At 42.2% G+C, this 14,351-nt stretch overlaps 1 protein-coding gene across 1 annotated transcript in view; it reads left to right on the top strand.

Moving 5' to 3' along the window:
• Positions 1-14,351, top strand: part of LOC128687635 (uncharacterized) — a 110,405-nt gene that overhangs the window by 95,669 nt on the left and 385 nt on the right. The gene's annotated exons all lie outside the window — the stretch shown is intronic.

The raw sequence follows: 14,351 nt of genomic DNA, 5'->3' as shown, positions 1-14,351 counted from the left end.
TTCAATAAAAGTAAGTGTCATGTAAGTGTGCATGCCTTTTTCAGTTTGTGTGTATTAAAATTAACATTTCATGTGGTAAAAAAATTTTTTTTTCATACTTTTGGGTGTCTTGCACGGATTAATTTTATTTCCATTATTTCTTATGGGGAAAATTCATTCACATAACGATTATTTCGCATAACGATTACCCCTCTTGCACGGATTAAAATCGTTAACCGGGGGTCCACTGTATATACATTATATATATATATACAGTGGACCCCCGCTTAACGATCACCTCCAAATGCGACCAATTATGTAAGTGTATTTATGTAAGTGCGTTTGTACGTGTATGTTTGGGGGTCTGAAATGGACTAATCTACTTCACAATATTCCTTATGGGAAAAAATTCGGTCAGTACTGGCACCTGAACATACTACTGGAATGAAAAAAGTTCGTTAACTGGGGGTCCACTGTATATATATATGTATATATATGTATATATATGTATACATATATATATATATATATTTATATATATATATATATATATATATATATATATATATATATTTTTTATTATTATTATCACACCGGCCGATTCCCACCAAGGCAGGGTGGCCCGAAAAAGAAAAACTTTCACCATCATTCACTCCATCACTGTCTTGCCAGAAGGGTGCTTTACACTACAGTTTTTAAACTGCAACATTAACACCCCTCCTTCAGAGTGCAGGCACTGTACTTCCCATCTCCAGGACTCAAGTCCGGCCTGCCGGTTTCCCTGAATCCCTTCATAAATGTTACTTTGCTCACACTCCAACAGCACGTCAAGTGCTGTATATATATATATATATATATATATATATATATATATATATACAGTGGACCCCCACATACCGCACGCATCGCATACCGTACAATCCGCATACCGCTCGCTTTTTTCACAAAAATTTTGCCTCGCATACCACCCAAAAACCCGCTCACCGCTCTTCGTCCGAGATGCGTCCAATGTGCGGCCTGAGCCATGCTCACATGTTCCGCCGGTGGCATTGTTTACCAGCCAGCCTCCGCGGTAACATCCAAGCATACAATCGGAACATTTCGTATTACTACAGTGTTTTTGGTGATTTTTTCTGGAAAATAAGTGACCATGGGCCCCATGAAAGCTTCTAGTGCCAACCCTACAGCAATAAGGGTGAGAATTACTATAGAGATGAAGAAAAAGATCATTGATAAGTATGAAAGTGGAGTGCGTGTCTCAGAGCTGGCCAGGTTGTATAATAAACCCAAATCAACCATCGCTACTATTGGTGGTACAGCTGCTGCTGCTGTTGTACCACCGTCAGCTGCTGCTGCTGTTGTACCACCGTCAGCTGCTGCTGCTGCTGTAGCATCGTCTGCTGCTGCTGTAGCATCGTCTGCTGCTGCTGTAGCATCGTCTGCTGCTGCTGTAGCATCGTCTGCTGCTGCTGTAGCATCGTCTGCTGCTGCTGTAGCATCGTCTGCTGCTGCTGTAGCATCGTCTGCTGCTGCTGTAGCATCGTCTGCTGCTGCTGTAGCATCGTCTGCTGCTGCTGTAGCATCGTCTGCTGCTGCTGTAGCATCGTCTGCTGCTGCTGTAGCATCGTCTGCTGCTGCTGTAGCATCGTCTGCTGCTGCTGTAGCATCGTCTGCTGCTGCTGTACCACCGTCAGCTGCTGCTGCTGCTGCTGCTGCTGTAGCACCGTTGTTGGTGTGGCTTATTGAGAATACCAAGAAACAATTAACCCCAGAGGATTTGCCACCCAGGATAGCCCAAAAAAGTCAGTGTCATCGAAGACTGTCTAACTTATTTCCATTGGGGTCCTTAATCTTGTCTCCCAGGATGCAACCCACACCAGTCGACTAACACCCAGGTGAACAGGGAAAAATGCCTGGAACTAGTGCTCATATTGGTGAATTTAAAGCCAGCAATGGTTGGTTTGAGAGATTTAAGAATCGTAGTGGCATACACAGTGTGATAAGGCCTGTTCTGGAAGAAAATGCCAAACAGGACCTACAGTACTCAGGAGGAAAAGGCACTCCCAGGACACAGTGTCTCATCAGTCATTGCTGCATCTTCAATAAAGGTAAGTGTCATTTATTCTTCATTTAGTAGAGTAGTACATGCACAATATATATTGTGCATGTACTACTCTGCTAATGTGCATGTATCCTTCTCTTTGTGTGTAGGAAAATGTATATTTCATGTGGTAAAATTTTTTTTTTCATACTTTTGGGTGTCTTGCACGGATTAATTTGATTTCCATTATTTCTTATGGGGAAAATTCATTCGCATACCGAGCATTTCGCATAACAACCAGCCCTCTTGCACGGATTAAGGTCGCTCTGCGGGGCGCCACTCTACATATATATATATATATATATATATATATATATATATATATATATATACATATATATATATATATATATATATACACACATATATACATATATATATATATATATAATATATATATATATATATATATATATATATGTATATATATATATACATATATACTTATATATATACATATGTATATATATGTATATATATATTTTTTTTTTTTTTTTCAACAAGTCGGCCGTCTCCCACCGAGGCAGGGTGATATATATATATATATATATATATATATATACATACATATATATATATATATATATATATTATATTATAGGGTGTGCAAAAGAAGAAAATTAAAGGTGAATACAGGAAAGAGTAAGGTTATGAGGATAAAAAGATTAGGTGATGAAAGATTGAATATCAGATTGGAGGGAGAGAGTATGGAGGAGGTGAATGTATTCAGATATTTGGGAGTGGACGTGTCAGCGGATGGGTCTATGAAAGATAAGGTGAATCATAGAATTGATGAGGGAAAAAGAGTGAGTGGTGCACTTAGGAGTCTGTGGAGACAAAGAACTTTGTCCTTGGAGGCAAAGAGGGGAATGTATGAGAGTATAGTTTTACCAACGCTCTTATATGGGTGTGAAGCATGGGTGATGAATGTTGCAGCGAGGAGAAGGCTGGAGGCAGTGGAGATGTCATGTCTGAGGGCAATGTGTGGTGTGAATATAATGCAGAGAATTCGTAGTTTGGAAGTTAGGAGGAGGTGCGGGATTACCAAAACTGTTGTCCAGAGGGCTGAGGAAGGGTTGTTGAGGTGGTTCGGACATGTGGAGAGAATGGAGCGAAACAGAATGACTTCAAGAGTGTATCAGTCTGTAGTGGAAGGAAGGCGGGGTAGTGGTCGGCCTAGGAAAGGTTGGAGAGAGGGGGTAAAGGAGGTTTTGTGTGCGAGGGGCTTGGACTTCCAGCAGGTATGCATGAGCGTGTTTGATAGGAGTGAATGGAGACAAATGGTTTTTAATACTTGACGTGCTGTTGGAGTGTGAGCAAAGTAACATTTATGAAGGGGTTCAGGGAAACCGGCAGGCCGGACTTGAGTCCTGGAGATGGGAAGTACAGTGCCTGCACTCTGAAGGAGGGGTGTTAATGTTGCAGTTTAAAAACTGTAGTGTAAAGCACCCTTCTGGCAAGACAGTGATGGAGTGAATGATGGTGAAAGTTTTTCTTTTTCGGGCCACCCTGCCTTGCTGGGAATCGGCCAGTGTGATAATAAAAAAAATAAATAATAATATATATGTATAATATATAGATATATAATGTATAATATATATATATATATATTTATATATATATATGTATAATATATATATATAATGTATAATATATATATATATATATATATATATATATATATATATATATATATATATATATATATATATATATATATATATACACACTTTCACCTCACTCACACACAATCACTGTTTTTGCAGAGGTGCTCAGAATACAACAGTTTAGAAGCATACACATATAAAGATACACAACATATCTTTATCATGTGTATGCTTCTAAACTGTTGTGTTCTGAGCACCTCTGCAAAAAGAGTGATTGTGTGTGAGTGAGGTGAAAGTGTTGAATGATGATGAAAGTATTTTCTTTTTGGGGATTTTCTTTCTTTTTGGGTCACCCTGCCTCGGTGGGAGACGGCCGACTTGTTGAAAAAAAAAAATTATATATATATGTATATATATATATATATATATATATATATATATATATATATATATATATATATATATATATATATATATATATATATATATATATATATATATATATGTATATATACATACATACAGTATATAATCTGCAAATGTGGTTCATTCCAAAACAGCTTGATAGGTATATAGTATTGATGTATAATAATTTGTTGGTAAAGAATGAAGTCACAATACCCTGGCTAGAACAGTACACAACCTGCACTTAGAAAAAAAGTAATGTTGACATTCCAGTACTACTAACCCCTTGTTGATGGTCGAAGTTGGACGAAAATATCATTCCTTTCTCTTCCTTAAATAAGGGTTATTTGTACACTATATTTGTTGGTAAAGGATTTTGTGTGTTGCCTTGTTTCATGTAGTTCCACAAAATGTTATACATGTATTGTACATGTATATACTGTAAATTATTAATAACTTCGGAAAAAACATCTAACAGGTATGGCATTCATGTTTTCATTTTAGGATATGCACACACTACTGTACATGCTGGTCACTATAGTGTGTATGCAAAGATTTAGCTGGCAATAATCAGATATATATTTGAGTGACTTAGAACGTTGTCAAAAAGATGACCTGCTTGACGCAAGCATAAACTGCTGTGACAGTTCTTGCAGGTACCTGTACAGTGCTGTGGATTCTTTTCATTATCTCTTGCATGTTGACTTATTTTGATACACTGCCTGCATATTTATGACTGCTTTGATATTTATTTGTACAAAAGGCATGCCAATTTATTTTATGATTTATACTTATTAATGAAATACTGTAGTATAATACTTTCCACTTGCATAATTGAAATATAGTGTTCATTATATAAGTTGAGAGTACCTTTTTTATTTGAATAGTGACTAGTTATGTTAAAATGATTATCAGGTTCATTATGGCAGAATTATCAGTTTTATTCTGGCAGCTCAGCACTGAATCATGACATCTGTATCCCTCAGGAGAGGAAGCTAGAGAGTTAGTGTTTTCTTGTTTGGGTTACCCTACCTGGGTGGGAAATGCCCATAAAGTAAAAAAAAAGTAATTTTATGCTGGAATTACCATTAGTTTTATTATGGTGGGATTTTCAATTCTTGTATTACAGTGGTATTGTCATTAGATTCACCATGTTGAAATTATCACTGTTCTTGTGCTACAATTTTGTTTAGTTATACAGCTCTAGTTTTATACTTGTTCCCGTAGGCTTTTCAGTTAATAGTTTCAGTGTGATACCTGTCATTGATAAACTATTTTCATGAGATTAGCCATATTAAGCCACAAAAATTTTCATATCCTTACAATAACTCAGTACTAGAATAATTTTCCAGGAAGTATAGCACTGTAGTTGACATTTCTCCTTCGTAGAATTACGCTACGTCAATTTCAGGAGGTGTTTAGAAGTTATTGGAACAAGATATTTCAGCATTAAAGAAGTACAGGGGTATGGGGTTAGTTCTCATTGTGTGCAGAATTATAATTTACTAATTTTCTTGTTTATTATATACTGTATTTATATTTGTATACAGTATTTAAATATGCATACTAATTTTTTTGATAGTTAACTCTTTCGGTGTCAATCCCATTGTATTATGGCTTTGAAGCCAGGGTCAGTCCCATAGTACTATGCCATGAGCTCAGCTCAGATAAGCTGTGAGCAATAAGTTTGGGCCTAGATATGAGAGAAAATGGGTCTGTGGTAAGTGTGCACCACATAAAAAAAATCCTGCAGCATGCATTGCATAATAAGAGAAAAAACAAGTGTTTTTGGTTTAAAACATCAACTTTACAGTGTATTTTTATATGGTTTTATTTTATATGGTTGTATTCTCTGTTTCTTGGTCTCGTTTGATAGCATGGAAGATATATTACAGAAATAGATGATTTTGATTGGTTTGAGGACTGAAAGTAGCTTGAAATAGAGCTTAAAGTAGCAGAAATATTTGATTTTTGCCAATATTACAGAATACACAAATGATGTCGCTTGTCCAATACGCATCTAACTGGTCAGTCTAATATGCATTTAGGAATGCACTAACATTTAGACAATTACAGTAATGCAGTAGTCTGCATAATGTTAAATCTTATATTTTTTGTGTATACCTGGAAAGGGTTTCGGGGGTCAACACCCCTGTGGCCCGGTCTGTGACCAGGCCTCATGGTGGGTCAAGGCTTGATCAACCAGGCTGTTACTGTAAGCCGCACACAACCTGCCATACGAACCACAGCCCGGCTGGTTAGGTACTGACTTCAGGTACCTGTCCAGTGCCTTCTTGAAGACAGCCAGGAGTCTATTGGTAATCCCACTTATGTATGCTGGAAGGCAGTTGAACAGTCTTGGGCCCCTGACACTTATTGTGTTATCTCTTATCGTGCTTTTGGCACCCCTCCTTTTCATTGCAGGGATGTTGCATCATCTGCCGAGTCTTGCCTCTTCAAGGGGGGCTCCTTGGCGTGGTGAAGAGGCTCTTGGTCTGAGGAATTAGCCCTGTCGGTCTTCTTCCTCAGACCGAACCTAATTACCCCCCATTCTCCCCTCCCCTATCCCATCCTCCCCTTTTTCCATTCCTCCTCCTCCTCCTCCTCCTCCTCCTCACCCCTCCCTTTTGCCCTTCCTCTTTTTGGCCTTTGGGATTTCTCCCACAGGCGCGCTAGTTCCTAGGTAGGGGAAAGGACACCGGGGTCCATCCCATTCTGTTGAGGTTCTTGGCGGTGGCGTAGTTTGCCGTGGAATCTGGATTGCCTGGAGATGTCCCGATCCCTCTCCGGTATCCCGGAGTAGCTTTGGGTGTCTTTCGGGCGACGGGTGTATCTCTGGAGGCCACCTTTCGGATTCCGGGGGTGGTGGCCAAAGGAGGTATGCTTTGTGGCAGATATCCGGCCGCCCTCTCTTTTGTCCACTGAGGTAGCTCGGCAGATGTGAGGTTGCTATCCTGGATTGCTGGTTTACTGGCATGAAGGGTAGGGTATGGCACGGGTTCCATGCTGCATCTGCGCTACTAGCGGTGCTGAGGTCCTCTTGGGCGCGGAGGGAGATTTCCGGCCCTTTCATTCCTCCTGGGAACTAGTCCTCCCCGCTCCCCCTTTTTTTATTCTTTTTTTTATTTTTATTTTCTTTCTTTTTTTTTCTTAAAAACAAAAAGCAAAGGAGTAACCTAACCAAGGCAGCCCTAGTCCATGAACCCACTACCCCCGGGCCCCTTCTTGATACTGCACCCCATTCTGACCCTGCCTTGTGTTTAGACCACTCTTCGGACACTCCTGATGCCCCTGTACCTCTTGCTGGTGCTGTTTCCTCACCCTCTTCAGGTACCGGGGCTTCGACTGACTCCTTCGATTTGTCTGAACTCCGCTCTCCTTTGACTATGCTTCCGGCTTCTCCCTCTATGGTACAGCAATTTTCGAATCGCCCGCCCATTTCACGCCGGACCAACTCAGGTCCTACTCCTACACGCCAACGTCAATCTCCTGATGATGCTCCTTCGTTACCTTCCCATTCTACTCGGAAAAGACCGACACGTCAAGCACTCCCTCTCCACGCTCAGTTTCGGACCACACAATGGACTAAATTCTTTACTTTAAGACAGACTTCTTCTTCTGCCTACCTTTCTGACCATAGTATTGGCAAAGCGCTCCTGCGTCATGTTGGTAGAGATATTTCATTTCATGCTCTCAAGAGCGGTATGCGCATCGTCACTGTCCAGAATGCTACCCAAGCTCATGATCTTTCTCTCCTTTCGAATATCGATACTATGTACTCCTATCACTATTGAAAAACGTCTTTCTCTCAATTCTTGTAGTGGTACTGTCATTCTGCCCCATACCATAGTCCAACAGAATTTCCAGTCATGTGGCAATGACATTTTTGAACAGCTGGAACTCCAGGATCTCCCAATCCTCAAAGTAGACACTTACGTCCTTCCTGCCCGGGGGCGGAGACGTTACCCTTGCAATGTGGCTTGTTTAACTTTTGACAGCCGAGAACTCCCGTCCTCTGTATATGTCGTGGGACATCGGTTACAAGTTCGAAAGGTGATACCTACACCGCAACAATGTAGAAATTGCTGGCGTTTTGGTCACCCAGCGAAATACTGCAGATCTATGGCCGAATGCCCAGTCTGTGGTGCCGACGACCATTCTAATACATCTTGCAGTCAACCTCCATCTTGCCTTAATTGTAATGAAGCTCACCCTTCGTACTCCCGCCGTTGCCAGGTCTACTTAAATGAACGTGAAATCCGTTGCCTCAAAGAGGCAGAAGGTCTCCCTTATGCTATGGCAGTTACTCATCTCCGCCTCCAAGGGAGACTACCCCGTGTTTCTTATTCTCGTGTTTCCAAACATCCCCCCACTTCTGGGGTCTCATCTTCTGCAGCCTCCTCTGTTATTACCCCCTCCCTTAGCCACTACGGCATCTAATCCTTTTGCTGTCTTTGGCTCTGACGTCCCGACTACAACTCAGTCTGTTCTCAAATCTTCGCGTCCTTCCTCACAAGCCCCAGTATCGACAAGACCTCGTACAACACCTAATACCAATCGCCCCTCTACTCAGAAGTCCAAAAAATCCACATTGCTCAAATCTTCTTTGCCCCTTCCTTCCCTTCTTCCACCTCCACACTTTACCTTTCCAGTCTCTGTACCTAGTTCTTCCCCTCTCTCTGGCTCTATTACAAGTGTGGAGATTCACCCTCCTCCTCATACTATGCCTTCCACCCCCGTCCCCTCCCAAGTTTCTCCCTCTTCTGCCACCTCCCAGGTTTCTGCCTCTTCTGTCCCCCCCCCACACTTCATCTCCAGTCCCTTACACTCTTCCCTCCCCCTCTACTTTGGTACAGTCCATTACTGTCCCAATCTTAACTCACCCTCCTCCTTCTATCTCCAATATGGTCTCCCATACATCTTTGAATTCAGAAACACTTGAAGCCATTTCAGAATATATTGCAGAGACTAAACCTTCCATGGACACTGATTCACTTCCTGTTCCTTCTCTTCCCTCTCCTCCATCTTCACAACCCCATTCTTCGCAACGCTCCGTTCCTTCGCTACTCGAACGTCTTCCAATGCCACCACACGTTGACTTTTCTAACCCCTCTAGTCCGTAGGTGCCTTTACCTACAGATTCCTGGTATTTTCTTTATCGCCAATCATGGCCTATTTACAGTGGAATATCCGCGGCCTCAGGGGTAATCGGGGTGAGCTTCAGATGTTGCTTTCCAGGTTTTCCCCTGTTGGTGCTTGCTTACAAGAACCAAAATTACACTCGGCTGTTTTCCAACCTATCTCAGGCTATAATTTATTGTATTCTTCGGATCCTTTCTCAGATGGGACCTTTAATGAAAGTGCCCTTCTTCTACGCAATGATATTCCGTACTGTCAACTATTTGTCCATACCTCGCTGCATTACACTGCAGCCCGTATCCACTTGAATAAGTGGTTTACAATATGTTCTTTATATCTCTCTCCTTCTCGGGCATTTTCTATCCCAGACTTTGCCTTTCTTGTTTCATCCTTACCGCCACCACTTCTGTTACTTGGTGATTTTAATGCCCACCATTTCCTCTGGGGGGGGGGTCTCATTGTGACTCACGTGGCATCCAGTTGGAGGCTTTTCTCGCCTCTCACCCCCTCCATGTTTTAAATACGGGTACTCCCACCCATTTTGATCCTCGTACTCATATTCTCTCTTGCATCGATCTATCAGTCTGCTCTTCCTCCACTGCACTAGACTTCACCTGGTCTGTTCTACCAGACTTACATGACAGCGATCATTTTCCGATCATTCTTACTTCTCTTCCTATTCACCACCTTTCCGTAGCCCTCGCTGGCAATTTGATCGGGCAAATTGGGATCTTTACTCACACCTCACTGCTTTTAGTGAGGTTCCTTCATCCTCCATTGATGAGCTCCTACACATCTTCTCGACGTCAGTTTATACTGCAGCTTCTCATTCTATACCCCAAACCTCAGGCAGGCATTCTCAGAAGTGCGTGCCTTGGTGGTCTCCTGCTTGTGCTCGTGCAGTACGTTTGAAACGTGCTGCATGGGGCAGGTACCGGTACAATAGTACCGCTGAGAGACTTCTTGATTTTAAGCAGAAGCGTGCGATCGCTCGCCGTGTCATCCGTGAAGCTAAACGCACTTGTTGGCGAGACTGTTTCCACCATCACCTCTGCTTCTTCTATGAGTGCAGTCTGGAAAAAAGTGAGGAAATTGAGTGGTAAATACTCTCCTGACCTGGCTCCTGTTCTACAGGTCGCTGGTGTTGATGTAGCAAACCCTCTCGACGTTGCCATTGAACTTGGCACACATCTGGTCCGTATTTCCCGAGGGCTCCATCTATGCCCCTCGTTTCTTTCCTCAAAGTCTGCCAGAGTGTTAGTACCCTTGGACTTTTCTTCTCTCAGAGAAGAACAGTATAATTTGCCTTTTACACTTCAAGAACTGGAGGCAACGCTCTCAGCTTGCCGATCATCGGCAGCTGGGCCTGACGACATTCATATTCGTATGTTACAACATTTACATCGGTCAGCCCTTGTAGTCCTCTTACACCTCTTCAATCTTATTTGGGCACAAGGAGTTCTTCCCCAGCTGTGGAAATCTGCCATTGTTCTCCCTTTCCGCAAACCGGGTACTACAGGACATGATGCCTCCCACTATCGCCCCATCGCTCTTACTAGTGCAGTTTGCAAAGTGATGGAACCTCTCGTAAATCAACGTTTAATGTGGTATTTAGAGACACACAACAGTCTCTCCGCTAGTCAATATGGCTTTCGTAAGGGTCATTCTACCATAGACCCCTTACTATACTTGGATACGTATGTTCGTAATGCCTTTGCGAATAATCACTCAGTTATTGCCATATTTTTTGACCTTGAGAAGGCATATGACACAACTTGGAGGTATAATATTTTGGCCCAGGCCCATTCCTTAGGCTTCTGAGGCAATCTACCATCCTTCCTTAAGAACTTTTTAACTGACAGACATTTCCGTGTTCGAGTCAATAATGTTCTTTCCCCGGACTTCGTCCAAGCTGAAGGTGTCCCTCAGGGATGTGTTCTAAGCACAACACTTTTTCTCCTTGCTATAAATGATTTGGCCTCTGTTCTTCCACCCAATATTTGGTCATCACTCTTATGTTGATGACTTCGCTATTGCTTGTGCAGGCGCTGACTGTCACCTTATTGCAGTTTCTCTCCAGCATGCCATCGACCATTTTTCCACTTGGGCCACCACACATGGGTTTAAATTTTCAAGTACCAAAACTCACCAAATTACTTTCACTAGACGCTCTGTTATCTCCGATCATCCTTTGTATCTCTATGGCTCCCGTATCCCTGAACGTGATAGTCAGGTTTCTAGGCCTTCTCCTTGACCGTCGGTTATCCTGGAAACCTCACATTACCTCTCTGAAGGCAACTTGTCACAGCCGGCTAAACATTCTTAAAACCCTTGCTCATCTTTCCTGGGGAGCTGATCGTCAAACTCTGCTTCGCCTACATTCAGCCCTCGTTTTATCAAAACTCGATTATGGTGACCAGATTTATTCCGCGGCCTCTCCTGCTACTCTCTCTAGCCTTAACTCTATCCATCACCAAGGATTACGTTTGTGCCTTGGTGCTTTTCGCTCTTTCCCTGTTGAGAGCCTCTATGCAGAAGCGAATGTTCCATCCTTGTCTGATCGCCGTGATGCCCATTGCCTTCGCTACTATGTACGCTCTCACGATCTACACAATCCTTCCATTTATAGAATGGTCACCGATATTAGTAGACATTCTTTATTCGTTCGCCGCCCCTGTTTGCTCCATCCCTTTTCTCTTCGCCTACATTCACTCGTCTTCCCTTCAGTTACCACCTTTATATGTTCATGTAGCATCTCACTTTTCCCTACCCCCCTGGGAAGTTCCAGCTGTTCGGGTCTGTTCTTTCTCACTCCCTTGCTCGAAAGCTCAACTGCCTACGGTGGCTTCCCGCTCTCTTTTTCTTGATCACTTCCACTCCCATTCTCATGCCACCGCTGTGTACACAGATGGCTCCAAGTCTTCAGACGGCGTCGGATTCGCAGCAGTGTTTCCGGACAGCGTCGTGTGGGGGCATTTACTATCTTCAGCTAGCATTTTTACTGCTGAACTGTATGCCATTCTTACAGCACTTATTCGTATCGCATCTATGCCTGTGTCATCATTTGTAGTAGTCTCAGACTCCCTTAATGCTCTACAGGCTATACGAAAATTTGATACATCTCATCCCCTAGTTCTCCGTATCCAACTTTGGCTACGCCGTATCTCTACCAAACATAAAGATATTGTTTTTTGTTGGGTCCCTGGTCATGTCGACGTACAGGGCAATGAACAGGCAGACACTGCTGCGCGGTCAGCAGTACATGACCTTCCGATTTCCTATCGAGGTGTTCCATTTCTGGACTATTTTGCTGCAATAGCTACCCACCTTCGCACCCGTTGGCAACAACGTTGGTCAACTCTGCTTGGTAACAAACTTCATTCTATTAAACCGAGCATAGGTTACTGGCCGTCTTCTTGTCATCAGTGCCGAGGTTGGGAGACCACTCTCTCCCGCCTTCGCATTGGCCACACTCGTCTTACTCATGGGTATCTCATGGAGAGGCACCCTGTTCCTCTCTGTGAGCAGTGTCAAGTTCCAGTATCGATTAGCCACATTCTGTTAGACTGCCCTCTCTATCAACGAGCACGCAGAATTTACCTCCAACGTCGTCTTCGTTCTACTACTCTCTCTTTACCTTCCCTTCTTGCTGATGGACCTTCCTTTAATCCTGACTCTCTCATTGACTTCTTGACAACGACTGATTTACTCCACAAACTCTGATGATACTTTTTGCACTCCCCTCAGCCCTTTCTAGTTCAGTCTCTTGCTGCCCTTTACCCTTTCACCATCCACTACCCCGCTGTTATCCGTAACCTATTACTCATCCATCTCCCTTTTGCCACCTGATGCCCTCGCTTCCTTCCTGCCCTGCAGCGCTGTATAGTCCTTGTGGCTTAGCGCTTCTTTTTGATTATAATAATAATGTCGAGTCTTGCTTTCATAAGGAGTGATTTTTGTGTGCAACCTTGGTACTAATCCCTCTAGGATTTTCCAAGTGTATATAATCGTGTATCTCTCCCGCCTGCATTCTACGGAGTACAGGTTGAGGAACTTCAAGCGTTCTCAGTAATTTATGTGTTTTATCAGTTGTATGTGCTGTGAAGGTTCTCTGTACATTTTCTAGGTCAGCAATTTCACCTGCCCTGAAAGGTGCTGGTGAAATTGCAGCAATATTCCAGCCTAGATAGAACAAGTGACCTGAAGTGTCATCATTGGCTTGGCATCCCTAGTTTTGAAGGTTCTAATTATCCATCCTGTCATTTTTCTAGCAGATGCGATTGATACACTGGAATTTGTTTTATAATCTGATAGTTTTAATTTCCTCATGTTTTCCGTGTCGGAGGAATTGAATTTTCTCATCATTGAACTTCTTAGTTTTCTGCAGCCCATTTAAAGATTTGGTTGATGTCTGCCTGGTGTGAATAAAAATTCAAAAGGGAAAACAAGCATAATATAAGAGAGGCCTGGAAACATGACTAAGGAACAGAGGAAATGGTTTTTAGTTCCAGGAATGTCTACATTGTTTATTCTGGACCCTATTTTAAAATGGGCAATTATTTAATTTGGTGTTAAATTAGCCAAATTATCAATAGGTAAAGGGGCAGTTTCTTGCACTTAATCGATATAATAGTTGTAATACTAATGAAATAGCTATGAGTTTAGTTGACTGAAACAATGGAATTGGCCAAAAATAGGGCACAAATTGGGTGAAGTCACCAATGCATAAATATCGCCAAGACTGCTAACTTTGCAATAGCATAATTCTGTAAGTTTTCTATTAAATTTTGTGCTTATGGTTTCATTACTTTTAGAAAAAGATTGTCTATCTTTTCAGGGGTCTTGACCCTGAGAGGGTTAACCAAGTGATAATGGTGTCATTCTTTTTTAACTTTTCCTGGTTTTGGTTTTGATCTGCATGACTAGCTGATAATTACTCTTTAACCTGGAAGGTAAAAGGGTGTTTTTCAACTGCAAATAATCAATGCCAAGTATCTGTTCAGCTTTTTCACCTTTTTTTCATCTAGCACCACTTTCCTTATTTCATTGCTATACAGTACAGTATTCACATTTAAAGCAGGATAATAGCAGCTGAAAGTGTAATACATCTAACTCATAAG

The sequence above is a fragment of the Cherax quadricarinatus genome, chromosome 11, assembly GCF_038502225.1.
Source record: "Cherax quadricarinatus isolate ZL_2023a chromosome 11, ASM3850222v1, whole genome shotgun sequence".
Lineage (NCBI taxonomy): Eukaryota > Metazoa > Arthropoda > Malacostraca > Decapoda > Parastacidae > Cherax > Cherax quadricarinatus.
Note: the sequence above shows the minus strand (reverse complement) of the source record. Positions and strands in the feature narration are given on the sequence as shown.